This window comes from Phyllobates terribilis, unplaced genomic scaffold, assembly GCF_046119375.1.
Source record: "Phyllobates terribilis strain yellow unplaced genomic scaffold, ASM4611937v1 Scaffold_2__4_contigs__length_985480577, whole genome shotgun sequence".
NCBI lineage: Eukaryota > Metazoa > Chordata > Amphibia > Anura > Dendrobatidae > Phyllobates > Phyllobates terribilis.
In genome coordinates, this window is record NW_027362762.1 from 570,804,053 (window position 1) to 570,821,580 (window position 17,528).

A 17,528-nucleotide genomic window follows, 5' to 3' on the forward strand; every position below is an offset into this window, starting at 1 on the left:
GGGTAAAATTGAAAAAAGTTTAAAAAATTTTTTTTTTGGACTTAGTCATTTTTCCGGCGTTTATCAGACTTTCAGATAGGGGAAATGTCAGTGAGCGTTCCGATTTCAGTTCCAGAGCGATTCGCCCAATGAGTCCTTGATATTTAGTCGTTTTCAGCCAATATTTTGGATTTTTGAAAATTTCACTTTTTTGTGAAAATATCCAATAAATGAGGGAATAATATGTGTGAGGGTACCCCAGGAGAGTTCCAAATGTGTGTGGGTAGAATATATATCCCACGGGGGTAAAATTGAAAAAAGTTGAAAAAAATTTTTTCTTGGACTTAGTCATTTTTCCGGCGTTTATCAGACTTTCAGATAGGGGAAATGTCAGTGAGCATTCCGATTTCAGTTCCAGAGCGATTCGCCCAATGACTCCTTGATATTTAGTCGTTTTTAGCCAATATTTTGGATTTTTGAAAATTTCACTTTTTTGTGAAAATATCCACTAAATGAGGGAATAATATGTGTGAAGGTACTCCAGGAGAGTTCCAAATGTGTGTGGGTAGAATATATATCCCACGGGGGTAAAATTGAAAAAAGTTTAAAAAATTTTTTTTTTGGACTTAGTCATTTTTCCGGCGTTTATCAGACTTTCAGATAGGGGAAATGTCAGTGAGCGTTCCGATTTCAGTTCCAGAGCGATTCGCCCAATGAGTCCTTGATATTTAGTCGTTTTCAGCCAATATTTTGGATTTTTGAAAATTTCACTTTTTTGTGAAAATATCCAATAAATGAGGGAATAATATGTGTGAGGGTACCCAGGAGAGTTCCAAATGTGTGTGGGTAGAATATATATTCCACGGGGGTAAAATTAAAAAAAGTTGAAAAAAAATTTTTTTTGGACTTAGTCATTTTTCCGGCGTTTGTCAGACTTTCAGATAGGGGAAATGTCAGTGAGGATTCCGATTTCAGTTCCAGAGCGATTCGCCCAATGAGTCTTTGATATTTAGTCATTTTCAGCCAATTTTCTGGATTTTTTGAAAATTTCATTTTTTGTGAAAATATCCACTAAATGAGGGAATGATATGTGTGAGGGTACCCCAGGAGAGTTCCAAATGTGTGTGGGTAGAATATATATCCCACGGGGGTAAAATTTAAAAAAGTTTAAAAAATTTTTTTTTTAGACTTAGTCATTTTTCCGGCGTTTATCAGACTTTCAGATAGGGGAAATGTCAGTGAGCGTTCCGATTTCAGTTCCAGAGCGATTCGCCCAATGAGTCCTTGATATTTAGTCGTTTTCAGCCAATTTTCTGGATTTTTGAAAATTTCACTTTTTTGTGAAAATATCCACTAAATGAGGGAATAATATGTGTGAGGGTACCCCAGGAAAGTTCCAAATGTGTGTGGGTAGAATATATATCCCACGGGGGTAAGATTGAAAAAAGTTAAAAAAAAATTTTTTTTGGACTTAGTCATTTTTCCGGCGTTTATCAGACTTCCAGATAGGGCAAATGTCAGTGAGCATTCCGATTTCAGTTCCAGAGCGATTCGCCCAATGAGTCCTTGATATTTAGTCGTTTTCAGCCAATATTTTGGATTTTTGAAAATTTCACTTTTTTGTGAAAATATCCACTAAATGAGGGAATAATATGTGTGAGGGTACCCCAGGAGAGTTCCAAATGTGTGTGGGTAGAATATATATCTCACGGGGGTAAAATTAAAAAAAGTTGAAAAAAATTTTTTTTTGGACTTAGTCATTTTTCCGGCGTTTATCAGACTTTCAGATAGGGGAAATGTGAGTGAGCGTTCCGATTTCAGTTCCAGAGCGATTCACCCAATGAGTCCTTGATATTTAGTCGTTTTCAGCCAATATTTTGGATTTTTGAAAATTTCACTTTTTTGTGAAAATATCCACTAAATGAGGAAATAATATGTGTGAGGGTACCCCAGGAGAGTTCCAAATGTGTGTGGGTAGAATATATATCTCACGGGGGTAACATTAAAAAAAGTTGAAAAAAATTTTTTTTTGGACTTAGTCATTTTTCCGGCGTTTATCAGACTTTCAGATAGGGGAAATGTGAGTGAGCGTTCCGATTTCAGTTCCAGAGCGATTCGCCCAATGAGTCCTTGATATTTAGTCGTTTTCAGCCAATATTTTGGATTTTTGAAAATTTCACTTTTTTGTGAAAATATCCACTAAATGAGGGAATAATATGTGTGAGGGTACCCCAGGAGAGTTCCAAATGTGTGTGGGTAGAATATATATCCCACGGGGGTAAAATTGAAAAAAGTTGAAAAATTTTTTTTCTTGGACTGTCATTTTTCCGGCGTTTATCAGACTTTCAGATAGGGGAAATGTCAGTGAGCGTTCCAATTTCAGTTCCAGAGCGATTCGCCCAATAAGTCCTTGATATTTAGTCGTTTTCAGCCAATATTTTGGATTTTTGAAAATTTCACTTTTTTGTGAAAATATCCACTAAATGAGGGAATAATATGTGTGAAGGTACTCCAGGAGAGTTCCAAATGTGTGTGGGTAGAATATATATCCCACGGGGGTAAAATTGAAAAAAGTTTAAAAAATTTTTTTTTTGGACTTAGTCATTTTTCCGGCGTTTATCAGACTTTCAGATAGGGGAAATGTCAGTGAGCGTTCCAATTTCAGTTCCAGAGCGATTCGCCCAATGAGTCCTTGATATTTAGTCGTTTTCAGCCAATATTTTGGATTTTTGAAAATTTCACTTTTTTGTGAAAATATCCAATAAATGAGGAAATAATATGTGTGAGGGTACCCCAGGAGAGTTCCAAATGTGTGTGGGTAGAATATATATCCCACGGGGGTAAAATTGAAAAAAGTTGAAAAAAATTTTTTCTTGGACTTAGTCATTTTTCCGGCGTTTATCAGACTTTCAGATAGGGGAAATGTCAGTGAGCATTCCGATTTCAGTTCCAGAGCGATTCGCCCAATGACTCCTTGATATTTAGTCGTTTTCAGCCAATATTTTGGATTTTTGAAAATTTCACTTTTTTGTGAAAATATCCACTAAATGAGGGAATAATATGTGTGAAGGTACTCCAGGAGAGTTCCAAATGTGTGTGGGTAGAATATATATCCCACGGGGGTAAAATTGAAAAAAGTTTAAAAAATTTTTTTTTTGGACTTAGTCATTTTTCCGGCGTTTATCAGACTTTCAGATAGGGGAAATGTCAGTGAGCGTTCCGATTTCAGTTCCAGAGCGATTCGCCCAATGAGTCCTTGATATTTAGTCGTTTTCAGCCAATATTTTGGATTTTTGAAAATTTCACTTTTTTGTGAAAATATCCAATAAATGAGGGAATAATATGTGTGAGGGTACCCAGGAGAGTTCCAAATGTGTGTGGGTAGAATATATATTCCACGGGGGTAAAATTAAAAAAAGTTGAAAAAAAATTTTTTTTGGACTTAGTCATTTTTCCGGCGTTTATCAGACTTTCAGATAGGGGAAATGTCAGTGAGGATTCCGATTTCAGTTCCAGAGCGATTCGCCCAATGAGTCTTTGATATTTAGTCATTTTCAGCCAATTTTCTGGATTTTTTGAAAATTTCATTTTTTGTGAAAATATCCACTAAATGAGGGAATGATATGTGTGAGGGTACCCCAGGAGAGTTCCAAATGTGTGTGGGTAGAATATATATCCCACGGGGGTAAAATTTAAAAAAGTTTAAAAAATTTTTTTTTTGGACTTAGTCATTTTTCCGGCGTTTATCAGACTTTCAGATAGGGGAAATGTCAGTGAGCGTTCCGATTTCAGTTCCAGAGCGATTCGCCCAATGAGTCCTTGATATTTAGTCGTTTTCAGCCAATTTTCTGGATTTTTGAAAATTTCACTTTTTTGTGAAAATATCCACTAAATGAGGGAATAATATGTGTGAGGGTACCCCAGGAAAGTTCCAAATGTGTGTGGGTAGAATATATATCCCACGGGGGTAAGATTGAAAAAAGTTAAAAAAAAATTTTTTTTGGACTTAGTCATTTTTCCGGCGTTTATCAGACTTCCAGATAGGGCAAATGTCAGTGAGCATTCCGATTTCAGTTCCAGAGCGATTCGCCCAATGAGTCCTTGATATTTAGTCGTTTTCAGCCAATATTTTGGATTTTTGAAAATTTCACTTTTTTGTGAAAATATCCACTAAATGAGGAAATAATATGTGTGAGGGTACCCCAGGAGAGTTCCAAATGTGTGTGGGTAGAATATATATCTCACGGGGGTAACATTAAAAAAAGTTGAAAAAAATTTTTTTTTGGACTTAGTCATTTTTCCGGCGTTTATCAGACTTTCAGATAGGGGAAATGTGAGTGAGCGTTCCGATTTCAGTTCCAGAGCGATTCGCCCAATGAGTCCTTGATATTTAGTCGTTTTCAGCCAATATTTTGGATTTTTGAAAATTTCACTTTTTTGTGAAAATATCCACTAAATGAGGGAATAATATGTGTGAGGGTACCCCAGGAGAGTTCCAAATGTGTGTGGGTAGAATATATATCCCACGGGGGTAAAATTGAAAAAAGTTGAAAAAATTTTTTTCTTGGACTTAGTCATTTTTCCGGCGTTTATCAGACTTTCAGATAGGGGAAATGTCAGTGAGCGTTCCAATTTCAGTTCCAGAGCGATTCGCCCAATCAGTCCTTGATATTTAGTCGTTTTCAGCCAATATTTTGGATTTTTGAAAATTTCACTTTTTTGTGAAAATATCCACTAAATGAGGAAATAATATGTGTGAGGGTACCCCAGGAGAGTTCCAAATGTGTGTGGGTAGAATATATATCTCACGGGGGTAACATTAAAAAAAGTTGAAAAAAATTTTTTTTTGGACTTAGTCATTTTTCCGGCGTTTATCAGACTTTCAGATAGGGGAAATGTGAGTGAGCGTTCCGATTTCAGTTCCAGAGCGATTCGCCCAATGAGTCCTTGATATTTAGTCGTTTTCAGCCAATATTTTGGATTTTTGAAAATTTCACTTTTTTGTGAAAATATCCACTAAATGAGGGAATAATATGTGTGAGGGTACCCCAGGAGAGTTCCAAATGTGTGTGGGTAGAATATATATCTCACGGGGGTAAAATTAAAAAAAGTTGAAAAAAATTTTTTTTTGGACTTAGTCATTTTTCCGGCGTTTATCAGACTTTCAGATAGGGGAAATGTGAGTGAGCGTTCCGATTTCAGTTCCAGAGCGATTCGCCCAATGAGTCCTTGATATTTAGTCGTTTTCAGCCAATATTTTGGATTTTTGAAAATTTCACTTTTTTGTGAAAATATCCACTAAATGAGGGAATAATATGTGTGAGGGTACCCCAGGAGAGTTCCAAATGTGTGTGGGTAGAATATATATCCCACGGGGGTAAAATTGAAAAAAGTTGAAAAAATTTTTTTCTTGGACTTAGTCATTTTTCCGGCGTTTATCAGACTTTCAGATAGGGGAAATGTCAGTGAGCGTTCCAATTTCAGTTCCAGAGCGATTCGCCCAATCAGTCCTTGATATTTAGTCGTTTTCAGCCAATATTTTGGATTTTTGAAAATTTCACTTTTTTGTGAAAATATCCACTAAATGAGGGAATAATATGTGTGAGGGTACCCCAGGAGAGTTCCAAATGTGTGTGGGTAGAATATATATCCCACGGGGGTAAATTTGAAAAAAGTTTAAAAAATTTTTTTTTTGGACTTAGTCATTTTTCCGGCGTTTATCAGACTTTCAGATAGGGGAAATGTCAGTGAGCGTTCCGATTTCAGTTCCAGAGCGATTCGCCCAATGACTCCTTGATATTTAGTCGTTTTCAGCCAATTTTCTGGATTTTTGAAAATTTCACTTTTTTGTGAAAATATCCACTAAATGAGGGAATAATATGTGTGAGGGTACCCCAGGAGAGTTCCAAATGTGTGTGGGTAGAATATATATCCCACGGGGGCAAAATTGAAAAAAGTTGAAAAATTTTTTTTTTTTGGACTTAGTCATTTTTCCGGCGTTTATCAGACTTTCAGATAGGGGAAATGTGAGTGAGCGTTCCGATTTCAGTTCCAGAGCGATTCGCCCAATGAGTCCTTGATATTTAGTCGTTTTCAGCCAATATTTTGGATTTTTGAAAATTTCACTTTTTTGTGAAAATATCCACTAAATGAGGGAATAATATGTGTGAGGGTACCCCAGGAGAGTTCCAAATGTGTGTGGGTAGAATATATATCTCACGGGGGTAAAATTAAAAAAAGTTGAAAAAAATTTTTTTTTGGACTTAGTCATTTTTCCGGCGTTTATCAGACTTTCAGATAGGGGGAATGTGAGTGAGCGTTCCGATTTCAGTTCCAGAGCGATTCGCCCAATGAGTCCTTGATATTTAGTCGTTTTCAGCCAATATTTTGGATTTTTGAAAATTTCACTTTTTTGTGAAAATATCCACTAAATGAGGGAATAATATGTGTGAGGGTACCCCAGGAGAGTTCCAAATGTGTGTGGGTAGAATATATATCCCACGGGGGTAAAATTGAAAAAAGTTGAAAATTTTTTTTCTTGGACTGTCATTTTTCCGGCGTTTATCAGACTTTCAGATAGGGGAAATGTCAGTGAGCGTTCCGATTTCAGTTCCAGAGCGATTCGCGCAATGACTCCTTGATATTTCGTCGTTTTCAGCCAATTTTCTGGATTTTTGAAAATTTCACTTTTTTGTGAAAATATCCACTAAATGAGGAAATAATATGTGTGAGGGTACCCCAGGAGAGTTCCAAATGTGTGTGGGTAGAATATATATCTCATGGGGGTAAAATTAAAAAAAGTTGAAAAAAATTTTTTTTTGGACTTAGTCATTTTTCCGGCGTTTGTCAGACTTTCAGATAGGGGAAATGTGAGTGAGCGTTCCGATTTCAGTTCCAGAGCGATTCGCCCAATGAGTCCTTGATATTTAGTCGTTTTCAGCCAATATTTTGGATTTTTGAAAATTTCACTTTTTTGTGAAAATATCCACTAAATGAGGGAATAATATGTGTGAGGGTACCCCAGGAGAGTTCCAAATGTGTGTGGGTAGAATATATATCCCACGGGGGTAAAATTGAAAAAAGTTGAAAAATTTTTTTTCTTGGACTGTCATTTTTCCGGCGTTTATCAGACTTTCAGATAGGGGAAATGTCAGTGAGCGTTCCGATTTAAGTTCCAGAGCGATTCGCCCAATGACTCCTTGATATTTAGTCGTTTTCAGCCAATTTTCTGGATTTTTGAAAATTTCACTTTTTTGTGAAAATTTCCACTAAATGAGGGAATAATATGTGTGAGGGTACCCCAGGAGAGTTCCAAATGTGAGTGGGTAGAATATATATCCCACGGGGGTAAAATTGAAAAAAGTTTAAACATTTTTTTTTTTGAACTTAGTCATTTTTACGGCGTATATCAGACTTTCAGATAGGGGAAATGTCAGTGAGCGTTCCGATTTCAGTTCCAGAGCGATTCGCCCAATGACTCCTTGATATATAGTCGTTTTCAGCCAATTTTCTGGATTTTTGAAAATTTCACTTTTTTGTGAAAATATCCACTAAATGAGGGAATAATATGTGTGAGGGTACCCCAGGAGAGTTCCAAATGTGTGTGGGTAGAATATATATTCCACGGGGGTAAAATTAAAAAAAGTTGAAAAAAAATTTTTTTTGGACTTAGTCATTTTTCCAGCGTTTATCAGACTTTCAGATAGGGAAAATGTCAGTGAGCGTTCCGATTTCAGTTCCAGAGCTATTCGCCCAATGAGTCCTTGATATTTAGTCGTTTTCAGCCAATATTTTGGATTTTTGAAAATTTCACTTTTTTGTGAAAATATCCACTAAATGAGGGAATAATATGTGTGAGGGTACCCCAGGAGAGTTCCAAATGTGTGTGGGTAGAATATATATCCCACGGGGGTAAAATTGAAAAAAGTTGAAAAAATTTTTTTCTTGGACTTAGTCATTTTTCCGGCGTTGATCAGACTTTCAGATAGGGGAAATGTCAGTGAGCATTCCGATTTCAGTTCCAGAGCGATTCGCCCAATGAGTCTTTGATATTTAGTCATTTTCAGCCAATTTTCTGGATTTTTTGAAAATTTAAATTTTTGTGAAAATATCCACTAAATTAGGGAATGATATGTGTGAGGGTACCCCAGGAGAGTGCCAAATGTGTGTGGGTAGAATATATATCCCACGGGGGTAAAATTTAAAAAAGTTTAAAAAATTTTTTTTTTGGACTTAGTCATTTTTCCGGCGTTTATCAGACTTTCAGATAGGGGAAATGTCAGTGAGCGTTCCGATTTAAGTTCCAGAGCGATTCGCCCAATGACTCCTTGATATTTAGTCGTTTTCAGCCAATTTTCTGGATTTTTGAAAATTTCACTTTTTTGTGAAAATATCCACTAAATGAGGGAATAATATGTGTGAGGGTACCCCAGGAAAGTTCCAAATGTGTGTGGGTAGAATATATATTCCACGGGGGTAAGATTGAAAAAAGTTAAAAAAAATTTTTTTTTGGACTTAGTCATTTTTACGGCGTATATCACACTTTCAGATAGGGGAAATGTCAGTGAGCGTTCCGATTTCAGTTCCAGAGCGATTCGCCCAATGAGTCCTTGATATTTAGTCGTTTTCAGCCAATTTTCTGGATTTTTGAAAATTTCACTTTTTTGTGAAAATAACCACTAAATGAGGGAATAATATGTGTGAGGGTACCCCAGGAGAGTTCCAAATGTGAGTGGGTAGAATATATATTCCACAGGGGTAAAATTAAAAAAAGTTGAAAAAAAATTTTTTTTGGACTTAGTCATTTTTCCGGCGTTTATCAGACTTTCAGATAGGGGAAATGTCAGTGAGCGTTCTGATTTCAGTTCCAGAGCTATTCGCCCAATGAGTCCTTGATATTTAGTCGTTTTCAGCCAATATTTTGGATTTTTGAAAATTTCACTTTTTTGTGAAAATATCCACTAAATGAGGGAATAATATGTGTGAGGGTACCCCAGGAGAGTTCCAAATGTGTGTAGGTAGAATATATATCCCACGGGGGTAAAATTGAAAAAAGTTGAAAAATTTTTTTTCTTGGACTTAGTCATTTTTCCGGCGTTTATCAGACTTTCAGATAGGGGAAATGTCAGTGAGCATTCCGATTTCAGTTCCAGAGCGATTCGCCCAATGAGTCTTTGATATTTAGTCATTTTCAGCCAATTTTCTGGATTTTTTGAAAATTTCAATTTTTGAGAAAATATCCACTAAATGAGGGAATGATATGTGTGAGGGTACCCCAGGAGAGTTCCAAATGTGTGGGTAGAATATATATCCCACGGGGGTAAAATTTAAAAAAGTTTAAAAAATTTTTTTTTTGGACTTAGTCATTTTTCCGGCGTTTATCAGACTTTCAGATAGGGGAAATGTGAGTGAGCGTTCCGATTTCAGTTCCAGAGCGATTCGCCCAATGAGTCCTTGATATTTAGTCGTTTTCAGCCAATATTTTGGATTTTTGAAAATTTCACTTTTTTGTGAAAATATCCACTAAATGAGGGAATAATATGTGTGAGGGTACCCCAGGAGAGTTCCAAATGTGTGTGGGTAGAATATATATCCCACGGGGGTAAAATTGAAAAAAGTTGAAAAATTTTTTTTCTTGGACTGTCATTTTTCCGGCGTTTATCAGACTTTCAGATAGGGGAAATGTCAGTGAGCGTTCCGATTTAAGTTCCAGAGCGATTCGCCCAATGACTCCTTGATATTTAGTCGTTTTCAGCCAATTTTCTGGATTTTTGAAAATTTCACTTTTTTGTGAAAATTTCCACTAAATGAGGGAATAATATGTGTGAGGGTACCCCAGGAGAGTTCCAAATGTGAGTGGGTAGAATATATATCCCACGGGGGTAAAATTGAAAAAAGTTTAAACATTTTTTTTTTTGAACTTAGTCATTTTTACGGTGTATATCAGACTTTCAGATAGGGGAAATGTCAGTGAGCGTTCCGATTTCAGTTCCAGAGCGATTCGCCCAATGACTCCTTGATATATAGTCGTTTTCAGCCAATTTTCTGGATTTTTGAAAATTTCACTTTTTTGTGAAAATATCCACTAAATGAGGGAATAATATGTGTGAGGGTACCCCAGGAGAGTTCCAAATGTGTGTGGGTAGAATATATATTCCACGGGGGTAAAATTAAAAAAAGTTGAAAAAAAATTTTTCTTGGACTTAGTCATTTTTCCAGCGTTTATCAGACTTTCAGATAGGGAAAATGTCAGTGAGCGTTCCGATTTCAGTTCCAGAGCTATTCGCCCAATGAGTCCTTGATATTTAGTCGTTTTCAGCCAATATTTTGGATTTTTGAAAATTTCACTTTTTTGTGAAAATATCCACTAAATGAGGGAATAATATGTGTGAGGGTACCCCAGGAGAGTTCCAAATGTGTGTGGGTAGAATATATATCCCACGGGGGTAAAATTGAAAAAAGTTGAAAAAATTTTTTTCTTGGACTTAGTCATTTTTCCGGCGTTGATCAGACTTTCAGATAGGGGAAATGTCAGTGAGCATTCCGATTTCAGTTCCAGAGCGATTCGCCCAATGAGTCTTTGATATTTAGTCATTTTCAGCCAATTTTCTGGATTTTTTGAAAATTTAAATTTTTGTGAAAATATCCACTAAATTAGGTAATGATATGTGTGAGGGTACCCCAGGAGAGTGCCAAATGTGTGTGGGTAGAATATATATCCCACGGGGGTAAAATTTAAAAAAGTTTAAAAAATTTTTTTTTTGGACTTAGTCATTTTTCCGGCGTTTATCAGACTTTCAGATAGGGGAAATGTCAGTGAGCGTTCCGATTTAAGTTCCAGAGCGATTCGCCCAATGACTCCTTGATATTTAGTCGTTTTCAGCCAATTTTCTGGATTTTTGAAAATTTCACTTTTTTGTGAAAATATCCACTAAATGAGGGAATAATATGTGTGAGGGTACCCCAGGAAAGTTCCAAATGTGTGTGGGTAGAATATATATTCCACGGGGGTAAGATTGAAAAAAGTTAAAAAAAATTTTTTTTTGGACTTAGTCATTTTTCCGCCGTTTATCAGACTTTCAGATAGGGCAAATGTCAGTGAGCATTCCGATTTCAGTTCCAGAGCAATTCGCCCAATGAGTCCTTGATATTTAGTCGTTTTCAGCCAATTTTCTGGATTTTTGAAAATTTCACTTTTTTGTGAAAATTTCCACTAAATGAGGGAATAATATGTGTGAGGGTACCCCAGGAGAGTTCCAAATGTGAGTGGCTAGAATATATATCCCACGGGGGTAAAATTGAAAAAAGTTTAAAAAATTTTTTTTTTGAACTTAGTCATTTTTACGGCGTATATCACACTTTCAGATAGGGGAAATGTCAGTGAGCGTTCCGATTTCAGTTCCAGAGCGATTCGCCCAATGAGTCCTTGATATTTAGTCGTTTTCAGCCAATTTTCTGGATTTTTGAAAATTTCACTTTTTTGTGAAAATAACCACTAAATGAGGGAATAATATGTGTGAGGGTACCCCAGGAGAGTTCCAAATGTGAGTGGGTAGAATATATATTCCACGGGGGTAAAATTAAAAAAAGTTGAAAAAAAATTTTTTTTGGACTTAGTCATTTTTCCGGCGTTTATCAGACTTTCAGATAGGGGAAATGTCAGTGAGCGTTCTGATTTCAGTTCCAGAGCTATTCGCCCAATGAGTCCTTGATATTTAGTCGTTTTCAGCCAATATTTTGGATTTTTGAAAATTTCACTTTTTTGTGAAAATATCCACTAAATGAGGGAATAATATGTGTGAGGGTACCCCAGGAGAGTTCCAAATGTGTGTAGGTAGAATATATATCCCACGGGGGTAAAATTGAAAAAAGTTGAAAAAATTTTTTTCTTGGACTTAGTCATTTTTCCGGCGTTTATCAGACTTTCAGATAGGGGAAATGTCAGTGAGCATTCCGATTTCAGTTCCAGAGCGATTCGCCCAATGAGTCTTTGATATTTAGTCATTTTCAGCCAATTTTCTGGATTTTTTGAAAATTTCAATTTTTGAGAAAATATCCACTAAATGAGGGAATGATATGTGTGAGGGTACCCCAGGAGAGTTCCAAATGTGTGGGTAGAATATATATCCCACGGGGGTAAAATTTAAAAAAGTTTAAAAAATTTTTTTTTTGGACTTAGTCATTTTTCCGGCGTTTATCAGACTTTCAGATAGGGGAAATGTCAGTGAGCGTTCCGATTTCAGTTCCAGAGCGATTCGCCCAATGAGTCCTTGATGTTTAGTAGTTTTCAGCCAATTTTCTGGATTTTTGAAAATTTCACTTTTTTGTGAAAATTTCCACTAAATGAGGGAATAATATGTGTGAGGGTACCCCAGGAGAGTTCCAAATGTGAGTGGGTAGAATATATATCCCACGGGGGTAAAATTGAAAAAAGTTTAAAAATTTTTTTTTTTGAACTTAGTCATTTTTCCGGCGTATATCACACTTTCAGATAGGGGAAATGTCAGTGAGCGTTCCGATTTCAATTCCAGAGCGATTCGTCCAATGAGTCCTTGATATTTAGTCGTTTTCAGCCAATTTTCTGGATTTTTGAAAATTTCACTTTTTTGTGAAAATATCCACTAAATGAGGGAATAATATGTGTGAGGGTACCCCAGGAGAGTTCCAAATGTGTGTGGGTAGAATATATATCCCACGGGGGTAAAATTGAAAAAAATTGAACAAATTTTTTTTTGGACTTAGTCATTTTTCCGGCGTTTATCAGACTTTCAGATAGGGGAAATGTGAGTGAGCATTCCGATTTCAGTTCCAGAGCGATTCGCCCAATGAGACCTTGATATTTAGTTGTTTTCAGCCAATTTTCTGGATTTTTGAAAATTTCACTTTTTTGTGAAAATATCCACTAAATGAGGGAATAATATGTGTGAGGGTACCCCAGGAGAGTTCCAAATGTGTGTGGGTAGAATATATATCCCACGGGGGTAAAATTGAAAAAAGTTGAAAAAATTTTTTTCTTGGACTTAGTCATTTTTCCGGCGTTTATCAGACTTTCAGATAGGGGAAATGTCAGTGAGCATTCCGATTTCAGTTCCAGAGCGATTCGCCCAATGAGTCTTTGATATTTAGTCATTTTCAGCCAATTTTCTGGATTTTTTGAAAATTTCAATTTTTGTGAAAATATCCACTAAATGAGGGAATGATATGTGTGAGGGTACCCCAGGAGAGTTCCAAATGTGTGGGTAGAATATATATCCCACGGGGGTAAAATTTAAAAAAGTTTAAAAAATTTTTTTTTTGGACTTAGTCATTTTTCCGGCGTTTATCAGACTTTCAGATAGGGGAAATGTGAGTGAGCATTCCGATTTCAGTTCCAGAGCGATTCGCCCAATGAGTCCTTGATATTTAGTTGTTTTCAGCCAATTTTCTGGATTTTTGAAAATTTCACTTTTTTGTGAAAATATCCACTAAATGAGGGAATAATATGTGTGAGGGTACCCCAGGAGAGTTCCAAATGTGTGTGGGTAGAATATATATTCCACGGGGGTAAAATTGAAAAAAGTTGAAAATTTTTTTTTCTGGACTTAGTCATTTTTTCGGCGTTTATCAGACTTTCAGATAGGGGAAATGTCAGTGAGAGTTCTGTTTTCAGTTCCAGAGCGATTCTCCCAATGAGTACTTTTTATTTAGTTGTTTTCAGCCAATTTTCTGGATTTTTGAAAATTTCACTTTTTTGTGAAAATATCCACTAAATGAGGGAATAATATGTGTGAGGGTACCCTAGGAGAGTTCCAAATGTGTGTCGGTAGAATATATATCCCACGGGGGTAAAATTGAAAAAAGTTGAAAACACTTTTTTCTTGGACTTAGTCATTTTTCCGGCGTTTATCAGACTTTCAGATAGGGCAAATGTCAGTGAGCGTTCCGATTTAAGTTCCAGAGCGATTCTCCCAATGAGTCCTTGATATTTAGTCATTTTGAGCGAATTTTCTGGATTTTTGAAAATTTCACTTTTTTGTGAAAATATCCACTAAATGAGAGAATAATATGTGTGAGGGTACCCCAGGAGAGTTCCAAATGTGTGTGGGTAGAATATATATCCCACGGGGGTAAAATTGAAAAAAGTTTAAAAAATTTTTTTTTTGGACTGTCATTTTTCCGGTGTTTATCAGACTTTCAGATAGGGGAAATGTCAGTGAGCGTTCCGATTTAAGTTCCAGAGCGATTCGCTCAATGACTCCTTGATATTTAGTCGTTTTCAGCCAATTTTCTGGATTTTTGAAAATTTCACTTTTTTGTGAAAATATCCACTAAATGAGGGAATAATATGTGTGAGGGTACCCCAGGAGAGTTCCAAATGTGAGTGGGTAGAATATATATCACACGGGGGTAAAATTGAAAAAAATTTTTTTTGGACTTAGTCATTTTTCCGGCGTTTATCAGACTTTCAGATAGGGCAAATGTCAGTGAGCATTCCGATTTCAGTTCCAGAGCGATTCGCCCAATGAGTCCTTGATATTTAGTCGTTTTCAGCCAATTTTCTGGATTTTTGGAAAATTTCACTTTTTTTGAAAATATCCACTAAATGAGGGAATAATATGTGTGAGGCTACCCCAGAAGAGTTACAAATGTGTGTGGGTAGAATATATATCCCACGGGGGTAAAATTGAAAAAAGTTGAAAACACTTTTTTCTTACACTTAGTCATTTTTCCGGCGTTTATCAGACTTTCAGATAGGGGAAATGTCAGTGAGCATTCCGATTTCAGTTCCAGAGCGATTCGCCCAATGAGTCCTTGATGTTTAGTAGTTTTCAGCCAATTTTCTGGATTTTTGAAAATTTCACTTTTTTGTGAAAATTTCCACTAAATGAGGGAATAATATGTGTGAGGGTACCCCAGGAGAGTTCCAAATGTGAGTGGGTAGAATATATATCCCACGGGGGTAAAATTGAAAAAAATTGAACAAATTTTTTTTTGGACTTAGTCATTTTTCCGGCGTTTATCAGACTTTCAGATAGGGGAAATGTGAGTGAGCATTCCGATTTCAGTTCCAGAGCGATTCGCCCAATGAGTCCTTGATATTTAGTTGTTTTCAGCCAATTTTCTGGATTTTTGAAAATTTCACTTTTTTGTGAAAATATCCACTAAATGAGGGAATAATATGTGTGAGGGTACCCCAGGAGAGTTCCAAATGTGTGTGGGTAGAATATATATCCCACGGGGGTAAAATTGAAAAAAGTTGAAAAAATTTTTTTCTTGGACTTAGTCATTTTTCCGGCGTTTATCAGACTTTCAGATAGGGGAAATGTCAGTGAGCATTCCGATTTCAGTTCCAGAGCGATTCGCCCAATAAGTCTTTGATATTTAGTCATTTTCAGCCAATTTTCTGGATTTTTTGAAAATTTCAATTTTTGTGAAAATATCCACTAAATGAGGGAATGATATGTGTGAGGGTACCCCAGGAGAGTTCCAAATGTGTGGGTAGAATATATATCCCACGGGGGTAAAATTTAAAAAAGTTTAAAAAATTTTTTTTTTGGACTTAGTCATTTTTCCGGCGTTTATCAGACTTTCAGATAGGGGAAATGTGAGTGAGCATTCCGATTTCAGTTCCAGAGCGATTCGCCCAATGAGTCCTTGATATTTAGTTGTTTTCAGCCAATTTTCTGGATTTTTGAAAATTTCACTTTTTTGTGAAAATATCCACTAAATGAGGGAATAATATGTGTGAGGGTACCCCAGGAGAGTTCCAAATGTGTGTGGGTAGAATATATATTCCACGGGGGTAAAATTGAAAAAAGTTGAAAATTTTTTTTTTCTGGACTTAGTCATTTTTTCGGCGTTTATCAGACTTTCAGATAGGGGAAATGTCAGTGAGAGTTCTGTTTTCAGTTCCAGAGCGATTCTCCCAATGAGTACTTTTTATTTAGTTGTTTTCAGCCAATTTTCTGGATTTTTGAAAATTTCACTTTTTTGTGAAAATATCCACTAAATGAGGGAATAATATGTGTGAGGGTACCCTAGGAGAGTTCCAAATGTGTGTCGGTAGAATATATATCCCACGGGGGTAAAATTGAAAAAAGTTGAAAACACTTTTTTCTTGGACTTAGTCATTTTTCCGGCGTTTATCAGACTTTCAGATAGGGCAAATGTCAGTGAGCGTTCCGATTTAAGTTCCAGAGCGATTCTCCCAATGAGTCCTTGATATTTAGTCATTTTGAGCGAATTTTCTGGATTTTTGAAAATTTCACTTTTTTGTGAAAATATCCACTAAATGAGAGAATAATATGTGTGAGGGTACCCCAGGAGAGTTCCAAATGTGTGTGGGTAGAATATATATCCCACGGGGGTAAAATTGAAAAAAGTTTAAAAAATTTTTTTTTTGGACTGTCATTTTTCCGGCGTTTATCAGACTTTCAGATAGGGGAAATGTCAGTGAGCGTTCCGATTTAAGTTCCAGAGCGATTCGCTCAATGACTCCTTGATATTTAGTCGTTTTCAGCCAATTTTCTGGATTTTTGAAAATTTCACTTTTTTGTGAAAATATCCACTAAATGAGGGAATAATATGTGTGAGGGTACCCCAGGAAAGTTCCAAATGTGTGTGGGTAGAATATATATTCCACGGGGGTAAGATTGAAAAAAGTTAAAAAAAAATTTTTTTTGGACTTAGTCATTTTTCCGGCGTTTATCAGACTTTCAGATAGGGCAAATGTCAGTGAGCATTCCGATTTCAGTTCCAGAGCGATTCGCCCAATGAGTCCTTGATATTTAGTAGTTTTCAGCCAATTTTCTGGATTTTTGAAAATTTCACTTTTTTGTGAAAATATCCACTAAATGAGGGAATAATATGTGTGAGGGTACCCCAGGAGAGTTCCAAATGTGAGTGGGTAGAATATATATCACACGGGGGAAAAATTGAAAAAAATTTTTTTTGGACTTAGTCATTTTTCCGGCGTTTATCAGACTTTCAGATAGGGCAAATGTCAGTGAGCATTCCGATTTCAGTTCCAGAGCGATTCGCCCAATGAGTCCTTGATATTTAGTCGTTTTCAGCCAATTTTCTGGATTTTTGGAAAATTTCACTTTTTTTGAAAATATCCACTAAATGAGGGAATAATATGTGTGAGGCTACCCCAGAAGAGTTACAAATGTGTGTGGGTAGAATATATATCCCACGGGGGTAAAATTGAAAAAAGTTGAAAACACTTTTTTCTTACACTTAGTCATTTTTCCGGCGTTTATCAGACTTTCAGATAGGGGAAATGTCAGTGAGCATTCCGATTTCAGTTCCAGAGCGATTCGCCCAATGAGTCCTTGATATTTAGTCGTTTTCAGCCAATTTTCTGGATTTTTGAAAATTTCACTTTTTTGTGAAAATATCCACTAAATGAGGGAATAATATGTGTGAGGGTACCCCAGGAGAGTTCCAAATGTGTGTGGGTAGAATATATATCCCACGGGGGTAAAATTGAAAAAAGTTGAAAAAAATTTTTCTTTAGACTTCGTCATTTTTCCGGCGTTTATCAGACTTTCAGATAGGGCAAATGTCAG